The 25,273-nt window shown below is 45.8% G+C and overlaps 1 protein-coding gene and 1 non-coding gene across 2 annotated transcripts in view; one reads left to right on the forward strand and one right to left on the reverse strand.

Annotated features, from left to right (window-relative positions):
- KLF7 (Kruppel like factor 7) overlaps positions 1–25,273 on the forward strand; it is a 129,948-nt gene that overhangs the window by 61,422 nt on the left and 43,253 nt on the right. The window lies entirely within an intron of this gene.
- Positions 5,816–5,953, reverse strand: LOC114813415. Its single transcript, XR_003761135.1, has one exon. It is a non-coding gene; the product is annotated as a small nucleolar RNA SNORA7 (small nucleolar RNA).

Below are 25,273 nucleotides of genomic sequence, written 5' to 3' on the forward strand. Positions count from 1 at the left end.
GTCGCTTCACTTCTCTGGGCTTCAGTTACCTCATCTGTAAAACGGGGATTGAGACTATGAGCCCCACATGGGACAGGGACTGTGTCCAGCTAGATTCGTTTGTATCCACCCCACTGCTTAGTACAGTGCCCGGCATATAGTAAACATTTAACCAATAGCCCAATTATTAGCATTTATTATCATTGGTGGGACCGTGGGTTTGGGAGGAGGTTGAATCTGAGGATTCTTAGAAATTGTGTGGGATTTTCTCTTACTGAGCATTCGCCCCAGATTAAAGCAGGCCTGGACTGCCAGAACCTGCAGAGTTCTCAAAATGGGATGTTTTGGGAATACTACTAATAATAATTCTGGTATTTATTAAGCACTTACCATGTCCCTGTCCCACACGGGGCTCACAGTCTTAATCCCCATTTTCCAGGTGAGGTAACTGAGACACAGCGAAGTGAAGTGCCCAAGGTCACACCGCAGACATGTGGCGTAGCCGGATTTAGAACCCAGTTCCCTCTGAGTTCAGGGCTGGGCTCTATCCAGCTTAATCGATCTGACATCGAGGGAATCTGACAGATTCCATTCTGCCCACTCAAACAAAGCCTTTTCTTGCCCAGTCTCCTCCATGCCTCCCCGCTATTTCCTCCCTTCCTTCCTCACATTTGGGCCAGAGCAATTAAACCTTATTTGGACCTAAGATGGAGAGTCAGGCGGGCCACCACAGGCGAGTGGTAAAGATGTGGTTGATGATATAAGCTAGCAAGTGGCCCACTGAATTTGTGTTTGCGTGTGGGGGTAACGCCGGGCTTTGTCTTCTGGAAGGAAAAAAAAAAAACGAAGAGAAGACGCAGGAAGTTATTGCCCGTGTTCTCCGTGTGGCCGTTTGCCTGGGAACCATCCCCAAGGGGAAACTTTGGAAGGCAAAATAGGTGTCTGTGTAAGAGAGAATTAATTTGGGCTAAATGGATGGGAATGAGAAATATTTATTTGGAGCTGGTGTGAATGGGGCACAGGGGGGAACTGGAAAGAAAGGTGATAATTTATGGGGTGTAGATGAACTAAGAATAATCGAGGAGGCGTGAATGATGAAATTAAATGGGATCCAAACAGAGAAGGGTAATGAAAGAGTCGATGTTCGTGGGAGGGGAGGGAAGGCAAAGCTAGAGTGAAAGCCTGCTGGAGCTGGTGAGCGGTGTGAAAGAGAGCTGCTCGCTGTCCAGATGTTTAGAGGAGAAGAGGGGTGGCCTAGTGAAAAAAGCACGAGTCACAATTCCTGGGTTCTAATCCCAGCTTTGCCACTTGCCTGCTGTGTGACTTTGGACAAGACACTTCAGTTTCATGCGCCTCAATTTCCTCATCTGTAAAATGGGGATTCAGTACCTCTTCTCCCTCCTACTTAGACTGTGAGCCCTGAGTGGAACTGGAGCTGTGTCTGATCTGATTAGTGTACCTATCCTGATCGTACTGATTAGTGTATTACCCCAGCACTTAGTACACTTCTTGGCCCATAGTCAGGGCTTAACAAATATCACAATTAGGACACCCTCCTTCTTCATTTCTGACAGACTGTCACTGTCCCCACAGCCAAAGCCTTAATGAAGGCACATCTCCTCCAGGAGACCTTCTCTCACTAGGTTTTCATTTCCTTTTCTTCCACACCCTTCTTTGTCATCCTTGCATTTGGATTTGTGGCCTTTATCCACCCTTCTCTCAGCCCCACAGCCCTTACCCATACATATCTGTAATTTACTTATATTAATGTCTGCCTCCCCCTCTAGACTTTAAGCTCATTGTGGGAAGGGAACATGTCTACCAACTCTGTTCTATTTTACTCTTCCAAGCCCTTAGTACAGTGCTTGGCACAGAAAGTACTCGATCAATATGATTGACCATTTTATTATTAGTGGTGGTAGAATTACTAGTAGTAGGTTTAGGGTAGGTGGTCTGTTGATGGATGTCCATTTAATCCAGTCTCTTTCAACATGGATTCAGGAATTCAGTAGAAGCAAGGCCTGCCTCTTTTTCTTCTCCAAGTTTGGTGGGGAAGGAGGAAAAAGAGGGAATATCAGAGAGGGGGGAAAATGAGGAGAACGCTTGTATTTCATCTCCGATGTGGAAATTTTTTCTAATAGAAGAAGCACTTGGACATTTTCTCTCTCAGAAAATGTAGGAAGATTGTAGTCCTTAGAGACAATAAATCATTGATGTTGTTGATTTGCTTATTGCACCAAGAGAGACTTTTAGAGAGTTGGCTTTTGGATGTGGTCATCTCAGAGTTAGTTGATTTCTTCTGAATTAACAACCTGAGGGAGTGGAAGAAGCCAGAAGCAAGGCAAAGTTTCCCCAAAGCAGCAGACATTTAAACTACGTTTTTTCACTGTGGCTAAGACGTAACTATTAGTTGTGCTGGGGGGAGAAGTAAGGAACGGCATCTCCAGAATAAAGTGTCATCAATGACATTTACTGAATGTTTACTGTGTGCAGAACACTGTAGTAAGCACTCGAGAGAGTCCAATACAACAGAGTTGGCAGGCAGGTTCCCTGCACACAGTGAGCTTACAGTCCAGAGGTAGAGACAGACATTAATATAAATGCATGATTTATAATTTATACATGTGTGCATAATTGCTCTAAGTGTAAGCAAATAGAATTTCAGAAAATGGGAATGTTTTTCTCTAGGAAGAAAGATGAGAACTTGCCTAGCATTACCAACTCCTGCGACATCCCCATACTGTCTGCTTCTTCAGGACATCTTCCCCACTCTTCGTATTTGGTTTTGGGGTTTTTTCCCATCCTCCTCAGTAAATGAAGAATTGTGGTCTCAATCGCACTACTCCTTCAAGCCTAATACTCCCCGTATTCACTCTATCATGATATGTTATCCTCTTCTGCCCATCCCGTTTCTACCATTTTCCGAGACCATCGCCAAAGGTTAAAATGATGGTATTTTTATCTAACCTCAAACACTGCAGTCTGGAGGAAGACTTCTTGAAACTCAGACATGCTGATTCTTAAACATTCTGCCTCCGAAGGCAAAAGAAAAACCTATTATTAAGTCAGAGCTTTATATATTACCAATTAAATGAATACTTTCTCTTAATTAGGCAATGAATACAAACATGCCTACATTCCCCTAATGTTTTGTAGAGTCACAGGGATGGAAGGACCTTAGAAAGCATCAAATCCATCTAAGCTAAACTGTCATGGACAGATGGGTACCCTTTTGCCTTCCTGTGCCTGTTCTGGGATAGGTTTTAATAATAAATTGCAGCAATTGCAAAGTTGGTTTTCACACCCGATCGACCTAAAAGCAATACTGTGAGGCCAAGCTGTTAAGAGACAGTTCTTCATTATCCATGGTAATGGGTAGATTCAGGTAGAACAGTGTTAGTTTAAACTCCAAAGATGACCCTGAAACTTAATTCACTTCTGGACAGTCCATTGCTCAAAGCAGGGGCTTCACCACCCTCCAGAAGCATTTTCCGGCTCCGCAGTTGCCTGCTGGGAGTGACCTTGGGCAAGTCACTTCACTTCTGGAGGCCTCGGTTTCCTCATCTGTTAATTGGAGATTAAATTTCCATTATCCCTCCCTGCTAGACTGGGGCCCCTGGTGGGACAGGGGCACTGCTCAATATGATTATCTCGAATTTACCATAGTAAATTCAAGTATAGTGCTTGGCACCTAGTGGGTGCTCAACAGATACCACCATTATTTGCTTCAATTCCGCTATTCCTAACCTGAATCCCGAACCGCCCGCTAATAGGCTGATGGATGGATGAGTTTGCTTCATCTCGTACTTCTAGGAGAATTTCTGTGGTCTAACCTATGGAAGCCCAACTGGGCTTTTTTTCGTTTTTTAGGTGTTTTCTATGTGTCAGGCACCGTACTAAAAGCTCTGGTAGATAGAAGCTAATCTGGTTGGACACAGTCCAGGTCCCACATGGGGCTCACAGTCTTAATCCCCATTTTACAGATGAAATAACTGAGGCACAGAGAAGTAAAGTGACTTGCTTATTACAGTGTTCTGCGCACAGTAAGCGCTCAGTAAATACAATTGCATGAATGAAAGGTCACACAGCAGACAAGTGGTGGATCCAGAATTAGAACCCAGGTCCTTAATAATACTAATAATAATGATAATGGTGGTATTTGTTAAAGTCTTGCTATGTACTAGGCACTGAGGTGGATACAAGCAGATTAAGTTGTCCTGGGTGGAGCTCACAGTCTCAATCGCCCTTTAACAGATGGGGTAACTGAGGGACAGAGAAGTGAAATAACTTGCCCAAGGCCACACAGCAAAATGGCGGAGCCAGGATTAGAACCCAGGAATTTCTGACTCCCAAGCCCGTGCTCTATCCACTACACCACGCTGCTTCCATGGTCCTTCTGATTCCTAGGCCTGTGCTCTGTTCGCTAGGCCACGCTGCTTGCTTCCAGATCAGCTCTGGAACCATTCCAGGGCTGGGAGTCTAGAAGGTCTAGACTGGCCCTGGGCCATTGCTATCCTGGTGAATCTTCCTTCTCTGGCTCAGTTAATTATAATAATTAGTAGTATTATTATGGAATTTGTTGAACACTTACTGGGTGCCAAGCACTCTGAAAACACAGGGTTGGATTCCATGCATTCAGATCAGACCCAATCCCTGTCCCATACGAGGCTCACAGTCTAAAAATGGGTCCGAACAGGTATTTTATCCCCATCTAATAGATGAGGGAACTGAGGCACGAAGAAGTGAACTGACTCATCCAAGGTCACAGAGCCGGCAAGTGACAGAGCTGGGATTAGAACTCAGGTTTCTTGACTCCGATGCCGGTACCTACCGGATGGAGCAAGGGCCTGGAAGTCAGAAGGACTTGGGTTCCAATCCCAGCTCTGCCACTTGTCTGCTGTGTGACCCTGGGCAAGTCGCTTCATTTCTCTGAGCCTCAGTTACCTCATCTGTAAAGTGAGGATTAAGATATGACCCTCAGGTGGGACTCTGTCCAACCCCATTTGCCTTTATCTACCCCTGAGCTTAGCACAGTGTCTGACACACTGTAAGCACCCAACAAATACCACAGTTATTATTATTATCTTTCCACTAGACCATGCCGCCTCTCCCATTTTTAGGGCTGTTCTTGATATTCAGTTCCCCTCCAGGGGAGGCCCAGCCTGGGACCTCTGGTTGCTCCCCATACTTGGACTAGGACCCTGGAACTTCCCTGCCTTCCTGAATTAAGAAACAAAAGACATCATTTGCCATTTCATAATAATCACTACGGATCAGAGGGAAGATGGAGCGGCTTCCTTCTGCAGACGGGCGGGAAAGATGAGGCTCTCTCAGTCTGAATGATGAAAGCGGAGAGACGGCCTGATTGAAATCTACAAAAACATGAAGCATGGGCAGGGCAAATGCCCGATTGCTCATCAGATCCCACTACACCAGGCCGGAGTGGTCCCCACTGAGGCTTGAAGGTTTGAACAAAATATGGAAACACTAGTTTGCCTACAGGTGCTAAACCTATGCAATTCATGGCCCCACGAAGTGATGCAGGCAGAAAATATGAGTAGGAGCCCCAACTAATCCAGAAATATAGATCAGAGCGTAAGGGAGATGTCTTGTCATCTTACGTTGTCGAGTCATCTCTGACCCTTAGGGACACCACGGACACATCTCTCTCAGAACACCCCGCTCTCCATCTGCAGTCGTTCAGATAGTGTATCCATAGAGTTTTCTTGGTAAAAATATGCAAGTGGTTTACCACTGCCGCCTTCCGTGCAGTAAACCTGAGTCTCCGCCCTCGACCCGCTCCCATGCCGCTGCTGCCCGGCACCGGTGAGTTTTGACTTGTAGCAGATTGCCTTCCACTCGCTGGCCACTGGCCAAGCGAGGAATGGATCGGGTAGGCCTCTGCTTGACTCTCCCTCCCGTAGCCGAGACTGGTAGAATACTGGAAACTCTCCAGGTGCGACCTTGAGAGGGGACCGGGAGATGTCACAGAACCCCAAAGCCTGTGACCTATCTGAGCTGTTTTGTTCCTCTCATTTCCGCTCTGCCGTTCCCAGCTTTGTCCTGGGAAAGAGGATGGGATCAATCGGCCTTCCCTTTTGCTTTGGGAACCAGTTTGGGAAGCTTGAAGTAGGCAAGCTTAACTCTGCCGGAGACGCTTTCTCGGCAGACAGTAACCGCTCTGGCTTGGATGTGCTGCTGATCTAGTCATAGGTGAGATAGGACAGGAGCCTCGAGTGACACCCGGTAAACGGATGGGTCCAGGTGGAATGGTGGGCAACCATTAAATACAGTTATCACGGTATTAACTTCATCTTGTTAAGAGGCTCTCACTCAATTAAGAGGTCATACAGTCTTTGAACTAATGCAGGTTTCAGGAGAGTGGTTTTGTTTGGAATTAGAAGTTGATGAGGGAAAAGGAGGGGCTGCGTAATCCCTCAGCTCAGGCTAGAAAAGCCTGGAGTGAAAAAGGAAGAAGAAAAAGGTTTATTCCAGATCAAGAAAAATGATATCAAGTTGGTCGTGTAGCTCGGGAAATGCTAATAGCCCAGAGGTATGACGGTTGTAAACTAAGTGTGAAGGGGGAATATGAGGAGCCCATAGCTTCTGATGCAAATGAACTGATCAAGACCTTCCTTCAGTGACTTCAAAGTAGGGAGCCCCGGGAGGATCTCAGAATCCATCAGATCACCAGAATGTCGATGGGACAATCTAAAGAAGTTGTTGAGATGCTACATTCCTATTCTGGGGCATGAGTATTCGGGATGAACGGTAGTAACACCGTCATTTTGGATTTACGTAGTCCCTTTTTCCTAGTGGACTAGAGCAAAGCAATAATAGAGTACTATTATTGATTATTCAATGATAGAATACACTTATTGATGATCAATACAGTTATTATTAATAAAAAGTGTCTCCTGTTACCCCTACGAAATGCACAGGTTCTGCAATTTCCGTTCACTGAAAAGGAAACTAGAGTGAGAGATGTTACGTGGACAAGATTCCAGGTCTCTTGGCTTCCCAGGTTAGCATTTAACCCATCCATTCTATCACACCACCTCTATTTAGCACGAGTTGTCGACCTCCTTCGGGAACCAAGATGGAAGGGCAAGCGCTGGAAGCACTTGTTTATCCAGTGGTGCTAAATGTGTGGAATTCATTGCCCCAGGAAGTTATGGTTGCAGAATACATTAGCAGTAACCCCAACTAATCCAGAAATGTAGATCAGAGTGTCCAAGTGGTGCCGCTAAACTGCAAAGCACCAGGAGGACAAACGTACGTCACAGAAGATACCAGAAAGAGAATGTCCTTGACTGTTGAAACTGTTGTTCCTGGGACAGTGATGGAGAAGAGAAGCAGCGATGGAAAAGAGGGCCTCAGTTACCCCATCTGTAAAATGGGGAGTAAAACTGTGAGCCTCACATGGGACAACCTGATCACCTTCTCTCCTTCCCAGCGCTTAGAACAGTGCTTTGCACGTAGGCAGGCCCGCCTCCGTTTTCTCGTTCCCGGTGGTGGAAATGATTCCTTGATTAGACCGTAAGCCCGTCAAGGGGCAGGGACTGTCTCTATCTGTTGCCGATATGTACATTCCAAGCGCTTAGTCCATGGTAAGCCTAGTAAGCGCTCAGCAAATACTATTGAATGAATAGTAAGCGCTTAACAAATGCCATCCTTATTAAAAGACTGGACTTTTAATAAGCAAGCTAGAAGAGTTGTTATTGAAAGCTGCTTCTCTCTTACAGGACTGAGTGTCGAATAGTGTCGAATTCATTCATCTGTACCACGATTTTGTAACTCACAGGCCAAAACAGTCTTTCTTCAGAAGCAGGGAGTTCAACAGGAAAATAAAAATCCATCACTCCAGTGGAACGCCGGGTTATAGAAATAATCACTGTAGCAACAACAGTGCCTGGCACATAGTAAGCGCTCAACAGATGCCATCATTATTATTTACTAAGTTCTTACTATGGGCCACAGTCTAAGAGGTAGAGAGTCCCCTCTTTACAGATACAGAAAACAGCGCAGAAAGGAGGTGAAATAGCCTGCCTTGATAGTAGTGATGATAGCTTGCATTCTAATTCCGTCTCCACGCTTGTCTGCTGTGTGACCTCGGGCCCGTCACTTCGCTTCTCTGTACCTCAGTTTCCTCATCTATAAAATGGGGATTAAGATTGGGAGCCCTGTGTGGGACAGGGACTGCATCCACTCCAATTATGGTGTATCTACCCCAGTGCTTAGAACAGCTCCTGACATAGTAATTGCTTAACAAATACCACTATTATTATTATTATTATTATTTAGCATTTATTTAGTGGTGACCACGTGCAAGGCATTGGATACAAGCGAAACAGGTTAATAATGTTAATAATAATGTTGGTATTTCTTAAGCGCTTACTATGTGCCGAGCACTGTTCTGAGCGCTGGGGTAGACACAGGGGAATCAGGTTGTCCCACGTGGGGCTCACAGTCTTAATCCCCATTTTACAGATGAGGCAACCGAGGCACCGAGAAGTTAAGTGGCTTGCCCAAAGTCACACAGCTGATAAGTGGCCGAGCCGGGATTCGAACCCATGACCGCTGACTCCAAAGCCCGGGCTCTTTCCACTGAGCCACGCTGCTTCCCTAGGTTAGACGTAGCCCCTGTCCCATGCGGGGCTCACAGTCTTAATCCCCATTTTACAGTTGAGGTAGCTGGGGCCAGAGAAGTGAGGTGACTTGCCTGAGGTCACACAGCAGCGTGGGAAGCAGGGCTCAATGGAAAGAGCCCGGGCTTGGAAGTCAGAGGTCGTGGGTTCTAATCCCAGCTCTGCCGCTTGCCAGCTGTGTGACTTTGGGCAAGTCACTTAACTTCTCTGCACCTCGGTTACCTCATCTGTAAAATGGGGACTAAAACTGCGAGCCCCACATGGGACAACATGCTCACCTTGTATCCACCCCAGTGCTTTGCACATAGGAAGCGCTTACAAATACCACTGTTTTTGTTATTATTAAGTGATGGAGCCGGGATTAGAACTCAGGTCCTTTGACTCCTAAGCCCCTGCTCTTCCCACTAGGCCATGCACCTTCTCAGTTAATCAGAATGATTTCAGGGGTTTGAAGGGAACTGAATTCAGAAATCCTGTTCCGTTTATCGTGGCGGGGATAGAGCAATTCATTAAATCTCTAGCTATAAAATGAGGAACTATGTGAGGGGTCACACCATAATATGACACGTATTTAATAAGGGTGTGTTACCATTTGGGCTCATTGGATTTCACAACTTTAGAAGAAGGTTTGGGGAACGTGGTCATAAAATTTTCCACATTCATGAAGACATCGTGATTGTGAGGAATCTTAGGCATATGAGAGTTTGGCAGTTATCAGTTTTATGGGTTCAGTTTTATGGCAGGGTAATAAAGGGCCGAGTGGAGGAGCAGTGTGGCCTAGTGGAAAGAACGTGGGTCTGAGAGCCAGAGTAGCTTCGTTCGAATCCCAGTTCTGCCAGTTGCTTGCTGGGTGACCTTGGGCAAGTCACTGAACTTCTCTGTCTCAGTGTCCTAAACTGTAAAATGGGGATTTAATGCTTGTTCTCCCTGCTACTTATACCGTGAGCTCCATGTGGGACAAATATTGCATCCGTCCTGAATATCTACCCCGGTGCTTGACACGTAGTGAGCACTTAACAAATGCAATAATAATAATAATAGCGATGATCATCATAATGATAAAAATGGCTCATGCACAAAACCAGCACCTTTAGGTAATCTTTCGATAATGTAAGTGTGGTGGGAAGCAGCTTGGCCTAGTGGCAATAACTCAGGCCTAGGAGTCAGAGGACCTGGTTTCTAATTCCAGCTCTGCTACTTTCCTGCTGTGTCACCTTGGGCAAGTCATTTAACTTCACTGTGCTCCCGTTTCCTCATCTCTAAAGTGGGGATTCAAATACTTGTTCTCTCCCCTGCTTAGATTGTGAATTTACTGCATGTGGAAAAGGGATTTTGTCCAACCTCAATATCTTGTTTCTACCCCATTGCTTAGTATAGTGCCTGGCACATAAGAAACATTTAACAAATGCCACAATTATAATTGTGATTATTATTATTATTAGGCTAAACTCACTCCAGGTGCCTTTTTGAATATGAGCTTGGACATCAAATGCAAATTAAATATATATTTGAAAGGTGAAGAGAAAGAAGAAAAGCATGAAATCTCTTCCATCTCTTAGTAGTTTTATCTCCAGCCCAAGGCACCATTAGAACCTGGAAACCCTGCCCTCAAGAAGCTTACATTCTAAGTGGAGGTAAGGGGGAGTGACACACAAGTGCTTAGTACAATGCTTAGTACATAGTAAAGCAAATCAGTAAATACCATTGATGATGATGATGACAACCATATGAGACTATGTAATATTAATCTGTTAAGTGAGTTTGTTGATCCGGATGTTGCATGCATTTTAAAATTTAATTCTATTTAAGCTCTTTTGTTCCAGGTAATAATAATAACAATGTTGGTATTGGTTAAGTGCTTGCCATATGCCAAGCATTGTTCTAAGCACTGGAACAGACAAGGTAATCAGGTTGTCCCACGTGGGGCTCACAGACTTAATCCCCATTTTACAGATGGGGGAACTGAGGCCCAGAGAAGTGAAGAACTTGCCCAAGGTCGCACAGCTGATAAGTGGCGGAGCCGGGAGTAGAACCCGTGACCCCGACTCCCAAGCCTTCGCTCTTTCCGCTAAGCCACGCTTCTTCTCTTACTGAACTAAACACTAGGGTAGGCAAAAGTCCATGTCCCTCATGGGGCTCACAATCTGAATGGGGGACATTTTATTTATGAGGTAACTGAGGCACAGAGAAGCAAAGTGACTTGCCCAAGGACACACAGTAGACAAATGGCAGAGCCAGGATTAGAACCTAGGTCCTCTGAGTCCCAGCCCAAACTCTTTTAACTAGGCCACACTGCTTCTCAATATATATATGTCTGTATATATCTGTAATTTATTTATTTACTTGTTTATTTTTTATATCGGTTTATATTTTGTATTTATTTGTGTATATTAATATGTGTCTCCTCTACTAGACTGTGAGCTCACTGCGGTCAGGGAGTGTGTCTGTTTGCTGTTATACTCTTCTCTCCCAAGTGCTTTGTACAGTGCTTTGCACACGGTAAGCGCCCGATAAATATGATCGATTGAATGAATGAATGCCAGGGGTTCAGAGAGGGGCAATAAAAATGACAAAAGGCGGGCATTAAAATTTCTGTACATGCAAGGATCAAAAGGGTTAGGCCTGCTTTATTTGACACAGAGATGAGAAAGGGGTTACTTTAAGAAACTTTGGTACAGTCCAGTGAGTAGCACCGACGAAGCCCAGTGGGTGCTTCTTTTGACCTCGCCCATAATAATAATAATAATAATAATAATAATTATGGCATTTGTTAAGCACTTACTATGTTCCAGGCATTGTACTAAGCGCTGGGGTAGATATAAGCCACTCGGGTTGGACACAGTTCCCGCCCCACGTGGGTTCACAGTCTCAATCCCCATTTTGTAGACGCAGGTACTGCGGTCCAGAGAGGCAGAGTGACTTACCCAAGGTCACACAGTAGATAAGCGGCGGAGGCAGGATTAGAACCCGTTACCTAATGACTCCCAGGCCGTGCTCTATCCACTACACCATGCTGCAGAAGAATGGGGCTGGCGACCACAGGAAGCATTTTTCACAACTCAGGTGATTTTGTTGAGCAGAGCGGACGGGTTGGAGAAGGGTTTGGGTAACTTCATTCATTCGGTCGTAATCATTGAGTGCTCACTGTGTGCAGAGCGCTGCACTAGTGCTTGGGAGAGTACAACTGAACAATAAACAGACCCATTCCCTGTCCATTAGTTTACAGTCTAGAGGATGAGCTTATAGTCTAGATGAGGGGTACATAATACGTTATTAGAGAGAGCGTCAGAGTTGAAAGAGGAAATGTTGAGACGCTAGAAGGTGCTAGACAGTAAGCTCCCTCTAGATTGGAAGTTCTCTGGGGGCAGGCAACATGTCTGTCATCCCCGTTGAATGGTACACTACCAAGTTCATTCATTCAATAATATTTATTGAGCACTTACTATGTGCAGAGCACTGTTCTAAGCGCTTGGAATGGACAGATCGGTAACAGATAGAGACAGTCCCTGCCCTTTGACGGGCTTACAGTTCTTAGTACGGTGCTCTTCACACAGTAAGCACTCAATCAATACAGTCGACTGAAGGTTCAAGAAGGGTCTTGATGACTTGATGGACAGTTGGTCCGTGTAGGAGATAATTGAGTGCAAATCGAGGGACGTACACCAGTGTGGCCAAGTGGAACGGGCCGGGATATCCAAGGACCCGGGTTCTAATGTTGACTCTGCACCTGTGTGCTGAGGGGCCTTCTCTGCGCCTCGGTTTCCTCATCTATTAAATGGGGATTCGACATCTGTCCCCTCCCCCTTTTAGACCGTGAACCCCCTGTGGGCGGGGACAGGCTCCAACCCGATTATCTTTTATCTGCAACAATTCCACCTCCATCGAGGAACTGTAGCTTGAGAATGATGTGAACGATAACCTTAAATGGAAAGATTTTTGTAGTTCTTGGCTTTCTGCTCTCAGTGTCGTTCTCAGCGTCTGTGAAAAGCGGGAAGATGGTCTTTGTGAAAATCTTTGAATGCCTCAGAAGAATCCCGGTGCATGGTTGTTAGAAAACTAGCCTGAGTCCTAGACCCCTGTGGAGGATGGTTATAAATGGCAGTCAATGAAGAAGTTGAATTTTTTCAGGTCTCCAGTACAAGTAGAGTTAAGGCTTTCTTTCAAAGGGATCATCAAATCTATACCCCAAGACAGGTTGGGGCAGCCTTAGCCCAGATAAATAACGGCCCTATTGCCCGGCATCCTCTGTGTAGGTAGCCTGCGTGAAATTCGAAGGCCAGCACGTTCTAAGGGGCAAGTCAGATAGTAGGAATAATAATGTTGGTATTTGTTAAGCGCTTACTATGTGCCGAGCACTGTTCTAAGCGCTGGAGCACTGTTCTAAGCGCTGGAGCACTTTTCTAAGCGCTGGGATAAAAGGCTGCCTCTGAATCTTAGTTCCTTCCGCAGTTTCGCTAAATAGGATAAAGATTATATGGGCTATCATTTAGCCCGCAGCAGGGCAGAAGTTGACCGACAACCGGGGAGAGGGATTTCTATTCAGGATAGAATAGTAATCATCATAGTGGTTGTGATATTTATTAAGCGCTTCCAAGCATTGTATTAAGCTTTGGGAGAGCTATAAGCCGATCAGGTCCCACATGGGGTTATAGTGAGGAGTGGGGGAACTGGCATTTCATCCCCATTTTACAGATGAGGAAACTGGTATAGATCAATATAGTGACTTGCCCCAAGATCACACTGTAAGCAAGTGGCAGAGCTGGGATCAGACCCCAGTGTTCTGCACATAGTAAGCGCTCAATAAATACTATTGAATTGACTTGAACCCAGGACCTCTGATTCAGGCTTGGGTTCTTTCCACCGGGCCATACCGTACACAGTTAGACGTGTTACCGTGCTTAACATCTTCCCCTGATTTTTGGCTAGTAGAGCTTAGTATTGCCTATCATACTGACCTGAATTGCAAGGAGCTGCTTCAGACGGGGACCTCAACCGAACCCAGTGAGGACTGAGCAGTTTTCAGAGCTGCTTTTTCCTCCCTCTGCCCGCTGTCTCGCTGAACAAGAACAGGGGCCCAGGACGAGGAAGGGAGTTAAATCCTAGCTTCTGGAAGAAGAGACCAAAGAACAAATATATACACGGTCAGTTCTCCTACAAAGCGCGAGTTACATTCTTAGTGACCGTAGCACTAAGGGAAAATTAGTCACCACCCCTGGGATCAGCTCTTTCGGTATTTAAGTGCTAACTATGTGCCAGGCACTGAACTAAGGGCTGGGCTTCATAAAATGTTGAACACAGTCCATGTCCCACATGGGGCTCGTGGTCTTAATAATGTTGGTATTTGTTAAGCGCTTACTATGTGCAGAGCACTGTTCTAAGCGCTGGGGGAGATACAGGGTGATCAGGTTGTCCCACGTGGGGCTCACGGTCTTGATCCCCATTTTCCAGATGAGGTCACTGAGGCACAGAGAAGTTAAGTGACTCGCCCACAGTCACACAGCTGACAGGTGGCAGAGCCGGGATCCGAACCCATCTTAATCCCCATTTTACAGATGAGGTAACTGAGGCCCAAAGAAGTGAAGAGACTTTCCCAAGGACACACAGCAGACGAATGGCAGAGTCGGATTTAGAACCTAGGTCGTTCTGACTCCCAGGCCCGTGCCCTTTCCACGAGGCCACGCTGCTTCTCCTCTCGATAGAAGTGCACTGTGAGATGAGCATTCTCGAATCCTTTTCAGGTGTTCCAGCTAAAACGCTAAAAATTTGGGCTATAAATAAATTGTGGTATTTGTTAAGCGCTTACTATGTGCAAAGCACTGTCCTAAGCGCTGGGGGATACACGGTGAACAGGTCGTCCCACGTGGGGCTCACAGTTTTAATCCCCATTTGCCAGATGAGGTAACTGAGGCACAGAGAAGTTAAGTGTCTTGTGGTAAGGCTGCGTGCGTGGATATTCCTGCCGCTGCTGTTGTCCGCGTGTGTACACGTATTCGAAAAAAAAATGGGGGCTCAAACAAGCTGGTCCCCTCATTTTTCAGTGCCGATTGGGCTCAGGTACAGGAATAGCCGTAATGATAATGACGGTATTTATTAAGTGCTTACCATGTGCTAGGCGCTTCAGGAGATAGAAGATCGTCAGAACGCGGTACTTGCCCTGCACGGGGCTCAAGTCCCAAGACGGCGGAGACTAGGTGTTTTATCCTCATTATAGAGGAGAAAACCCAAATACAGAGAAGTTAAGTGACTTGTCTAAGGTCACACAGCAAGCAGATGACAGAGCTGGGCCTCTAATCTAGGTCTCCTGACTCCCAGGCGCTTGAACTTTCTACTGGGTCGCACTGTCTCCCACCTAGGGTTGGGTTGCTAGATTCTGGCACCTGCAGTTCTCCTATCAGGTTCTTGCTATGTGCAGCAGGATACCTAAGGAAATGGCTTATTTCATCGGTCTGATCTGTAAATACAATCCTCATGTTCTCGGGCTCAAGGATGCTGGAGGTGTAACCCCAATGTGGCGTAGATAGAGAGTAAATGATAATAATAATGATGACGATGATGACGATGGCGTCTGTTAAGCACTTACTCTGTGTCAAACACTGTTCTAAGCACTGGGGTAGATACAAGCTACTCAGGTTGGACGCAGTCCCTGTCCCACTTGGGACTCCCAGTCTTAATTCCCATTTTACAGATGAGGGAACTGAGGCACAGAGAAGTGAAGTGACTTGTCCAATATCACTCAGCACACAGGTGGTGGAGCCAGAATTGGAACCCAGGTCCTTCTGACTCCCAGGTCCGTGCTCTTTCCACTAGGCCGTGCTACTTCTATACATGCATACGTACCCGCACGTACCTACAGACCTCTAACAGCATATATAATAATGTTGGTATTCGTTAAGCGCTTACTATGTGCAGAGCACCGTTCTAAGCGCTGGGGTAGACACAGGGGAATCAGGTCGTCCCACGTGGGGCTCACACTCTTAATCCCCATTTTCCAGATGAGGGAACCGAGGCACGGAGAAGTGAAGTGACTTGCCCACAGTCACCCAGCTGACAAGGGGCGGAGCCGGGATTCGAACCCATGACCTCTGACTCCAAAGCCCGGGCTCTTTCCACTGAGCCACGTATATGTATGTGTGTGTATTGTAGTACACGCACATAGGAAACAGCATGGTCTAGTGGAAAGAGCTTGGGCCTGGGAATTAGGCCCTGGGTTCTAATATCAACTCCTCCATTTGCCTGCTGTGGGACCTTGAGCAAGTGACTTGACTTTGCTGTTGCGTCAGTTCCCTCATCTGCAAAATTGGGATTCTCTGCCTGTTCTCCCTTTTAATACCTGCACGTGTAAGCCTTCCTTGGAACACCAAAGGTATTGTTGGGTTGAGCGTTTTAGAAAATGATCTGTATTGATTTTTCTCTATTAGATCTCCACAACTGCTCAAACATCTAGGTTTATTCATTCATTTATTCAATAGTATTTATTGAGCGCTTACTATGTGCAGAGCACTGGACTAAGCGCTTGGAATGGACAAATCGGTAACAGATAGAGACAGTCCCTGCCCTCGGACGGGCTCACGGTCTAATCGGGGGAGACGGACAGACGGGAACAGTAGCAATAAATAGAATCGAGGGGATGAACATCTCATTAAAACAATAGCAACTAAATAGAATCAAGGCGATGTACATTTCATTAACAAATAGGGTAATGAAAATATATACAGTCGAGCGGACGAGTACAGTGCTGAGGAGATGGGAAGGGAGAGGGGGAGGAGCAGAGGGAGATGGGGGGAAAAGAGGGTTGAGCTGCGGAGAGGTGAAGGGGGGACGGTAGAGGGAGCAGAGGGAGAAGGGGAGCTCGGTCTGGGAAGGCCTCTTGGAGGAGGTTTAAATTTCCTTCCCCAAATAGCGCGTCACCCCAGTGGAATTAATTGCTGCAGGTGACTTATTCTCGGGTCAACCAAACAGTTCTGGCCGAGCGGTAGTAGCCGTCCTCCCTGCCCGGTGCCCAATTTTGCCACTCCAGACGAAACCAGAGGACCCTTCGTGAGGAATTTGCAACTGGTGGTTCAGGCCTGTTGACCACGCAAGTCTTTTTCTGGCAATTTCAAAAATCCGGAGTGATGGAGACAGCTCTGCTTTCTTTCTGGAATAGTGAAATGAGTTATTTTATGCATTTCTGCTGTTCAACAGAATGTTTTGGGCTGTTCATGGGCAAAACCGTGCAGACCGCGCCAAATAGAGAGTGTTGCCTAATCGCAATTAATGCCTTTTCACTAACCCAGGCGTTGGAATTGACAGGTTGAAAAGATATCATGGATTAGTAAGAAACACGGGCAGAGGATGAACTGTATTCATTTTGTTGGTGTTTTCATTCATTATTATTTTGGTTTCGGTTTGTTTTGTTGAGCGTCTTGAGGCTTCGAAGTAGAACCTAAATTCTGTCATCGTCTGAGATTTTTTTTTGAGGTCTCCCAATATCTCCGGGGACCAAATGATGGCAGCTTGAAGCTGCGGAGAAACAGTAATTAGGGCAAACCATAGTGCTGTGCCATGATTGGGGAAAATGTGAGAAAGGAGAGAGGAAAAAAACGCAACAGACAGACTCGTACAGCTTGTTACTAGGAAACCACATCAGCACTAAATACAGCGTGCTAATTGGCTATCCTGTTACTGCCAGGGTACCAGCCCGGGCCTGCCACACAGCTGTTTCTGCTCTTTCCGGTTGCTAGGTAACTGCATCATTTTTTTTCCCCTTTGTATTCCGGAGGCTAATTGGCTACTTCTGCTACTGGTATTGCTGCTGGGTACCAGTTTGGGCCTGCTGCTCAGCTTTTCTCTCTAGGGACTTGAGGAGGAGGAGGGGAAGAGGGAAGAAGGAAAGATATGTCGGCAATTAATGGAGCATAAGTGCAAATTCTACCCAGTGTCTGGCACCTGCGTCCCCCAGTCCTGTTTTCTAAACGAAATCCTTCATTTTAGAAGATGCGTTAGAAACCTCTCCCTTCCCCGCTTTGCTTTAAGGATTTACTTAAAAGGAAATGATAATTTTGAAGGCTTTATTATTCAAATTACAAATCTCACCTACCTGGCTGAGAGTCAGGGCACTGTTGACTCCGCGGACTCACGTTCGATCATTTGTGCTAATGGAATACGTACAGCCGATAAAAATAGCTAATCCAGAGACAGAACGGCAATCTTTAATGTTTCAAAGGGTCGCTCTTTTATCCTGTAAGTCTGTTTAGTGATCGTTCTTTGTTATGCGAGAGCCGGAGAGGAACCTAAGTGGAATAAGAGCAGATAGAGTTCATGCATTTCACATGATGGGTTTAACCTTTTTCTCCCCCAGCTACGGTTTAAATAACCTCCTTGCCTTACGAGCAGGCGGGGGGGGGGGGGGGGGGGGGGGGGCAGAGGGTAAAGGTGCAGATCTGCAAACACCATTGCCCTCCGCTCCGGACGGATTATTTTCCAGAGGAATTGGCGACGACGTTTGAGCCTGAGGAATTTGGACCGCACTGTCTTCTCTGTTTCAAAAGCAGCGTGGCTTAGTGGCAAGAGCCCGGGCTCAGCAGTCAGAGGACATGGGTCCGAATCCTGGATCCGCCACTTATCAGCTGTGTGACTTTGGGCAAGTCACTTCACTACTCCGTGCCTCAGTGCCCTCATCTGTAAAATGGGGATTAAGTCCGTGAGCCCCCGTGGGACAACCTGATATCCTTGTACCTACCGCAGTGCTTGGAACAGTGCTTGGCACGTAGTAGGCACTTAAATACCATTATCATTATTATTAATATAGCCATTTCTAAGCTGGTCTCTCAGCAGCGGCTTTTTTGCAGTCTATTCCTATGGAGTGGAGAGAGCTGAAAAGTAAACATCCCCTCAGAGGGAGACCCCCATTAATAATGATGGTATTTGTGAACCGCTTACTACGTGTCAAACACTGTTCTAAGCGCAGGGGTGGATGCAAGCAAATCAGGTTGGACACAGTCCCTGCCCCACATGGGGCTCACAGTCTTAATCCCGATTTTACAGATGACGACACAGAGTCGCAGGGAAGTGGAACGATTTGCCCAAGGTCACGCAGCAGACGTATGGCGGAGCCAGGATTACAACCCAGGTCCTTCCCATTCCCAGGACCGTGCTTATCCATGCTGCTTCCCATGCTGTCGTTGCATCGGTGCCGTCAGGTTTTTAATTCTGAATGCGTTGGCACACACCTCGCCAAAGCTGTTTTTGTGTAGTTTCTTTATTCCTAGCAAAACAAAAAATTGTAAACAAAACAAAGCTACACTTCAGTTGAAAGAGAAAAGCGTGGGGTAACTCCATTTCTCTCCACACCTTTCATTGTTTGAGAGGATTATTATTCCATTTCTTAGACAACGGTGACACTTATTGAAGCAGCAGGATGCAAGGACCTGTAAAAGCAGCAGAAAGTGAGGGGGAATGTGAGGAATGAGTTTCGCATTGGCTCCTAAGAAACTCGACGTAAATTGGCTCCTTAGAAAAAGTAGCTTTAGCCCCCTGGGAATGAGTCCATTAGAGCTGTGGCTTCAGGGAAGTTGAAATAGACTGAGTGATATGCAAGGAAGCTCTCTGCAAATATGCTCAGTTTCACTCAGTGTTTGAAATTGAAATCTTAGGGACCTGTTTTCCGGATCAGGATGTCTGATCGGCTCAGTTGGCACCTGGCCGCTCCCTGAAATTCTCCGTGAGAGGTCCAGGTGCTGTCCTTTTTCCGAGGGAAAGGAAAGAAGCAACGCACCTCTATTTTGGATGAAAGGGCATTAAGGTTCTTGAGAAATGCTCAAACCAAGCGCAGGTTTTTGGGGGGAAAAAATCCTCCAGATATTTATCTCGAGGCCTTCAATCAATCGATCAATCCTATTCAGTCAATCAGTGGTGTTCATTGAGTGCTTGCTATGTGCACTGTTCTAAGAAGTCACTGTGGGCAGAACACTGTCCTGAATGCTTGGAAGAGTCCAGTACAGTTGAGGTGGTAGACACGTTCCCTGCCCTCAAGGAACTAGCCATCTAATGGGAGCTTTGAAAGTGAAGTGACAATAATTATAATTTTAGTATGTGTATGTTCTCAGTGGTGTAATTCGTGCAGAGGTAGATATACAAGATAATTGGGACAGACACACTCCCCGCCCCACATAGAGCTCATGGTTTAAAGGGGAGTGAAAAGGAGCAATTTACCAGGTGTTGAGAGAGAGGAATTCAGATCCACAGCAAGCAGTTTTAAAACAACTTGAGCCAATCTGCTGCTTCCTCCACATCTCTTTAGTGGATGACTTGCCTTTGTGAAGTGTCCATTCTTTCACCAAGAAAAAGCATCAGAAGTGAAGATCTCCATACTTCACCTGAAAAGTTGTCGGCTTATTCTGGTTTCTGGTTTCTTTTTTCCGGTGATATCTGTCGTCATCAAACAGTGACAATTTCCAGTTGGAATGGCATAATACTCAAAGAGAGTATGTAGAAGCAGCATGGCCTAGTGGAAAGAGCACAGGTCTGGGAGTCAGAGGACCTGGGTTCTAATCTCCTTTCTGCCAATCACATGCTGTGTGACCTTGCGCAAGTCACTTACTTCTCTGTACTTCAGTTCCCTCATCTGTAAAATGGGAATTAAATCCTCCTACCTCCAATTTAAACTGAGAGCCCCATGTGAGAAAGGGATTGTATACAACCTGATAAACTTGTATCTACCCTGGTGCCTAGAACAGTGTTCAAGACTTAATAAACATTGTAAAAAAAGTAAAAAAGAAAAAAAAAGGATTGTGAGGTATTAGGTTCATTCTTCACTGACCCCTCCTCTTGTCATTTCTCGATAGATTTTCCTGCCCTCTCTCATCCTCCCGAGGAAAATCAACCAAACGAACGCCCGACAACTGCAACATCTTTGCTGACTCTCTCTCTTTGTCAAACTAATTAACTGAGTTCTTTAGGCCCCTGATGTTAACCCGGGTTGCTCTTTTAAGGGTGGATAGGTTAGGGCGATTGTCTACATCTCCCGCAGTCACTGCGGTTAGGAATCTGAACTAAAAATAAGCACGTATCATTTTCACCTTTCTTGGACTGAGCTAACTCTGGAGGCCAGTGCTTTGTCGTTGCTTTGTTTTTGTTTCTAAGCTGGAAAACTACCTATTGCCCAAGTCTTTTGCAACAGCTTTTTGTGCGTTTGGTGGGCAACCTCTGGTGCCAGCAAGAAATCCGCTTGCTACACAGGATTGCAGTTTTCACTTCACGATTTCAGGGAGGGATCTGAATACTCGCTGCCTCTACCCCGCAGCTCAAGGAAAAAGGTCCCTGTCCTCTAAAAAACCAGAACCTGATGGGAAAGCATGGGGTAGGTGAATAAGATAAAGTGGCAGAAGAAAGATCAGGTGGTGTTCACCTTTTGGGGGAATTGCCTGGTGCGATATTTATGCTGAGGGTTCAGCGAGCACTTTCCAAGCTGGCTAGTAGTAATGACATTTATATTTTATTGTTTTATGGTGTTTGTTAAGTCCCAGGCACCATACTAAGCGCTGAGGTAATTACAGGCTCATCAGGTTGCGCGCAGTCCGTGTCCCTCATGGGGCTCACAGTCTTAATCCCCATTTTACAGATGAGGGAACTGAGGCCTGGAGAAGTGAGGTGACTTGCCCAAGGTCACAGAAGAAGAGTGGTAGAGTCGGAATTAGAAGCCAGGTCCCTCTGACTCCGAGGCCCCGGCTCTATCCACTAGGCCAAGCTACTTCTTCACACCTATTGAGTGCCTATGGGCTGCAAGACACTGTACTAACTACTTGGGAAAGTATATCAAAATTATGGGACATATCCCCTCCCCATAAGGCACTTACACTCTAATGGGGGAAAAGGACAGAAAAAGATTTATTACTAATTGAATCAGAATACCTAATCAGTCGATCAAATCAATCAGTTTGTACTTTCAATCAATTATAATAATGTCGGTATTTGTTAAGCGCTTACTTTGTGCCAGGCACCGTTCTAAGCGCTGGGTTACATAGAAGGTAATCAGGTTGACCCACTTGGGGCTCACAGTCTTCATCCCCATTTTACAGATGAGGTAACTGAGGCACAGAGAAGTTAAGTGACTTGCCCAAGAACACACAGCTGACAAGCAGCGACGCTGGGATTAAGAACCCATGACCTCTCACTCCCAAGCCCGTGCTTTTTCCACTAAGCCATCGAGCACTTACTCTCTGCAGAGTACTATACTAAGCGCTTGGGAGAGTACAAAATGACAGAGTTGGTGGGCACATTCCTTACCCATAATGAGCTTACGGTCTTTTCATTCATTCACTCAGTTGTATTCATTAAGTCCTTACTGTGTGCAAAGCACTGTACTAAGTGCTTGGGAGAGTGCACTATGACAATAGACAGACACATTCCCTATCCACAACATTTGGTTTTCTATATATACAAGAGCCAAGGAAGGGTAGAGATAAATTCCTAAATGTCAGAGGGATGTGTTTGGTTTGTAAGCCATGGTTTGATTTAATTTCAGAAACTGGAATGGGGTTCTCCCGTTAATAGTCACTCTGAGATTCTGCTGTGATACTATCGCCTAGATTTTCACGACCCTTCTTGCAGATTCAGAAATGTCTGGATCCTGGGTCTGCCAACTTCTTTTTTTTTTTTCCAATTAGATTATAACATGTGATGAGAAAACTCAAGAAGTGCCTGAAAGCTGTTAGTATTTGAGTAGGTGCTTTCTCCGAACCATTACCGAGTCAGGACCACAGCCCGAACGGCGCAACTTTCTCGGAAATTCCGATTAAATGTGCTCTTGGACGCTCTGATCTGCCTACCTAAAGCCGCCCTCTGCCAGAATCATTTGGCTTTGGCATTCTCTCGTACTTCCCATTGGTCCCCGTTCGGAACTGTAACATATTGTTTTTGTGATTCATTTAGGGAATTGCTACTTTTAGTGGGAAGAGCGTGGGCCTTGGAGTCAGAGGACCTGGGTCCTAATGCCAGCTTGTCCACATAATAAGAATAATAATATTGGTATTTGTTAAGCGCTTACTATCATGTGCAGAACACCGTTCTAAGCGCTGGGGTAGACACAGGGGAAGCAGGTGGTCCCACGTGGGGCTCACCCAGCTGACGAGTGGCCGAGCCGGGATTCGAACCCATGACCTCGGACTCCAAAGCCCGTGCTCTTCCACTGAGTCATGCTGCTTCTCTTTGTGATCAGCTGTGTGACCTCGAACTAGTCATGTAACCTCTCTGCCTCAGTTTCCTCATCTGTAAAATGGGGATTCAATACCTGTTCTCCCACCCGCTTAGACTGTGACTCCCATGTGGGACAGGAATTGTGTCCAACCTGATTATTTCAGAGACTGTGAGCTCATCGTGGGCAGGCAATGAGTCTACCAACTCTTGTTGTAGTGTACTCTTCCAAGCACCTAGTACAGTGTTCTGCACACAGTAAGCACTCAATAAATTCAATTGATTGATTTGTTGTTCAGTACAGCGCTTGGCACAAAGCACTGAACGACCACAGTTTTTATAATTCTTAACTACCAAAGAGTTAGTGTACATTTGACCCCATTGTCATGGGTGGAAAGTTCAAAAACAATTTCCTTGAGATGATTTGTGATTGCTTTTGCCGACAGACCTGTTTTATTTATGATTTTCGCATTAACTGCCCAACCCTGGGGGGTAGATTGGACAGAGCAGCTGACTGGGAGTTCTAGTTCTGTTTCCCCTTCTGCCATGCTGTGTGATCTTTAGGATAAGCCCCTCATCTTAGATTCATCCTCTGTGTCAGCCCTGTAGGGAAATAAATGTGTGAAAAATGCTTCGAGTTCCTCGGAAGAAAGGATTCGTATTACGTTTTCCAAGGACTTTCTGTTCATGACCACCAGTTATACACGCTGGGATCCGTCTGCTTTCACACACGTGGAAAGAACAGTCAGAAATCTCAGATCCAGCCACAAAGGACAACAGTATATTATGATAATGCTCTCCAGCAATGTCCTTGGGCTTTAAAGATAATGCTATTAATGGTGTTACTTTTGTGCGTACGAATAGGGCTGAAGGGAATGATTTATGATACTGCCCTTTATTTTTGAATCCCCCACACTTTTTAAAATGGTATTTGTGAAGTCCTTACTATGTGCCGGGCACTGTACTAAGCGCCGGGGTAGCTACGAGACAATCGGGTTGGACACAGCCCGTGTCCCGCATGGGGCTCAGAGTCTTAATCCCCATTTTACAGATGAGGTACCTGAGGTACAGAGAAATAAGTGAGAAGAGGAAAGGAGGGCTTGGTCAGGGAAGGCCTCTTGAAGGAGATGTGCCTTCAATAAGGCTTTGAGGAGGGGGAGAGTGATTGTCTGTCAGATAGGAGGAGGGAGGGCGTTCCAGGCCAGAGACGGGACGTGGGCGAGAGGTCAGCGCACCGACCCTCTGCCCCACCATTACAAGCTGCCTGACTTCCTAACAGTTGTCCCGGAAGGGACAAGAAGAGTCCAGACTCAGTCGATGCCCCATAAACCTGTACCCTCGATGGCACGGAGCCCTGAGGATGAGCTAATTGCGATATCATTTATTGAGTGCCCACTGAATGCAACACGTTGTAATAAGTGCTTGGGAAAGGATAGAAGTAGAGACCCGTTACTTGCCCACAAGGAGCTTGCCCTCTAATAGGGGAGGCCAACAGCCTTCTGCCTCTGCCTGTCCCCTTCCTACAAGATAGATCTTCTGGGTGCTACTTCCTGTTTGGGCAGGTAATAGCTTCCTTTCCCGGTGCTGTGACAAGCTGATACCCCTGTTTAGCTGATACTGTTCATCTTTGGTGCTCGAGAGTCTTTTCTTCTCCCCAACCTTCCTGCCGATTTTGGGGTGTGGGGAAAGCCGGGTGATTAGTGGCGTTTCCGGAAAAGGATCGGTCATTCTAATGGCAAACTCAGAGAATATTCGACAGCCACACGTGATCTTGCCCTCAGTGCTTTCTTGCTTTCGAGGACCAGGTTTTTCCGACTTGAAAGGTTCATTTCCTAAATAAAAACAGCCTTAACGCAATTTTACTGTTTCAGATGGCTGAGGGGAAAAAAAAAGTCGAATATTTATAAAAACACCCACACACCTTCAGTGATTACCATGACTAAAAATTCAGAATGTTTACGAAAATATTTCATTTGATTTGCGATCCTGCGTTTGCTTACTTTCTTTTAAGTTTCCGGACTAGGATCTTGGTTTTGTTTACATTGTGTGGACTTCAAAGGTGAAAAGGGGCCTTATGAAGTGAACGGCACTTTTTAGTGTGGAAGTGTTGCCTGTATAATGGTTCTTTGGCAGTTCTTTGGGGTAGAAGTTTTGTTATGTGTGAGATTTGATACCATTGGCCAATGTAACCAGAAATGTACTCTTTACAGCAGCATCTCAGCAAAGGAGACTTCAGAAAATTCCACCAGAAATACTTCAGAGAAGCTATTCCAGAAAAATTTAGAAATGCCAACATTTTGATGATTATAGGTGAAAGCTAAAGATTGAAAGACAACACATTTTGGTTCTCATCCCAACTCTGTCCTGACTTGCCAATTGACTAAAGTCTTTTCACTTTTCAATGTCTCTGTTTTTCTGCATGTGAAAGTTGGGAAAATGCAGCTATCCTTTCCATCTTTAAGGGATCTGAATGT

The sequence above is a fragment of the Ornithorhynchus anatinus genome, chromosome 7 (genome assembly GCF_004115215.2).
Source record: "Ornithorhynchus anatinus isolate Pmale09 chromosome 7, mOrnAna1.pri.v4, whole genome shotgun sequence".
Lineage (NCBI taxonomy): Eukaryota > Metazoa > Chordata > Mammalia > Monotremata > Ornithorhynchidae > Ornithorhynchus > Ornithorhynchus anatinus.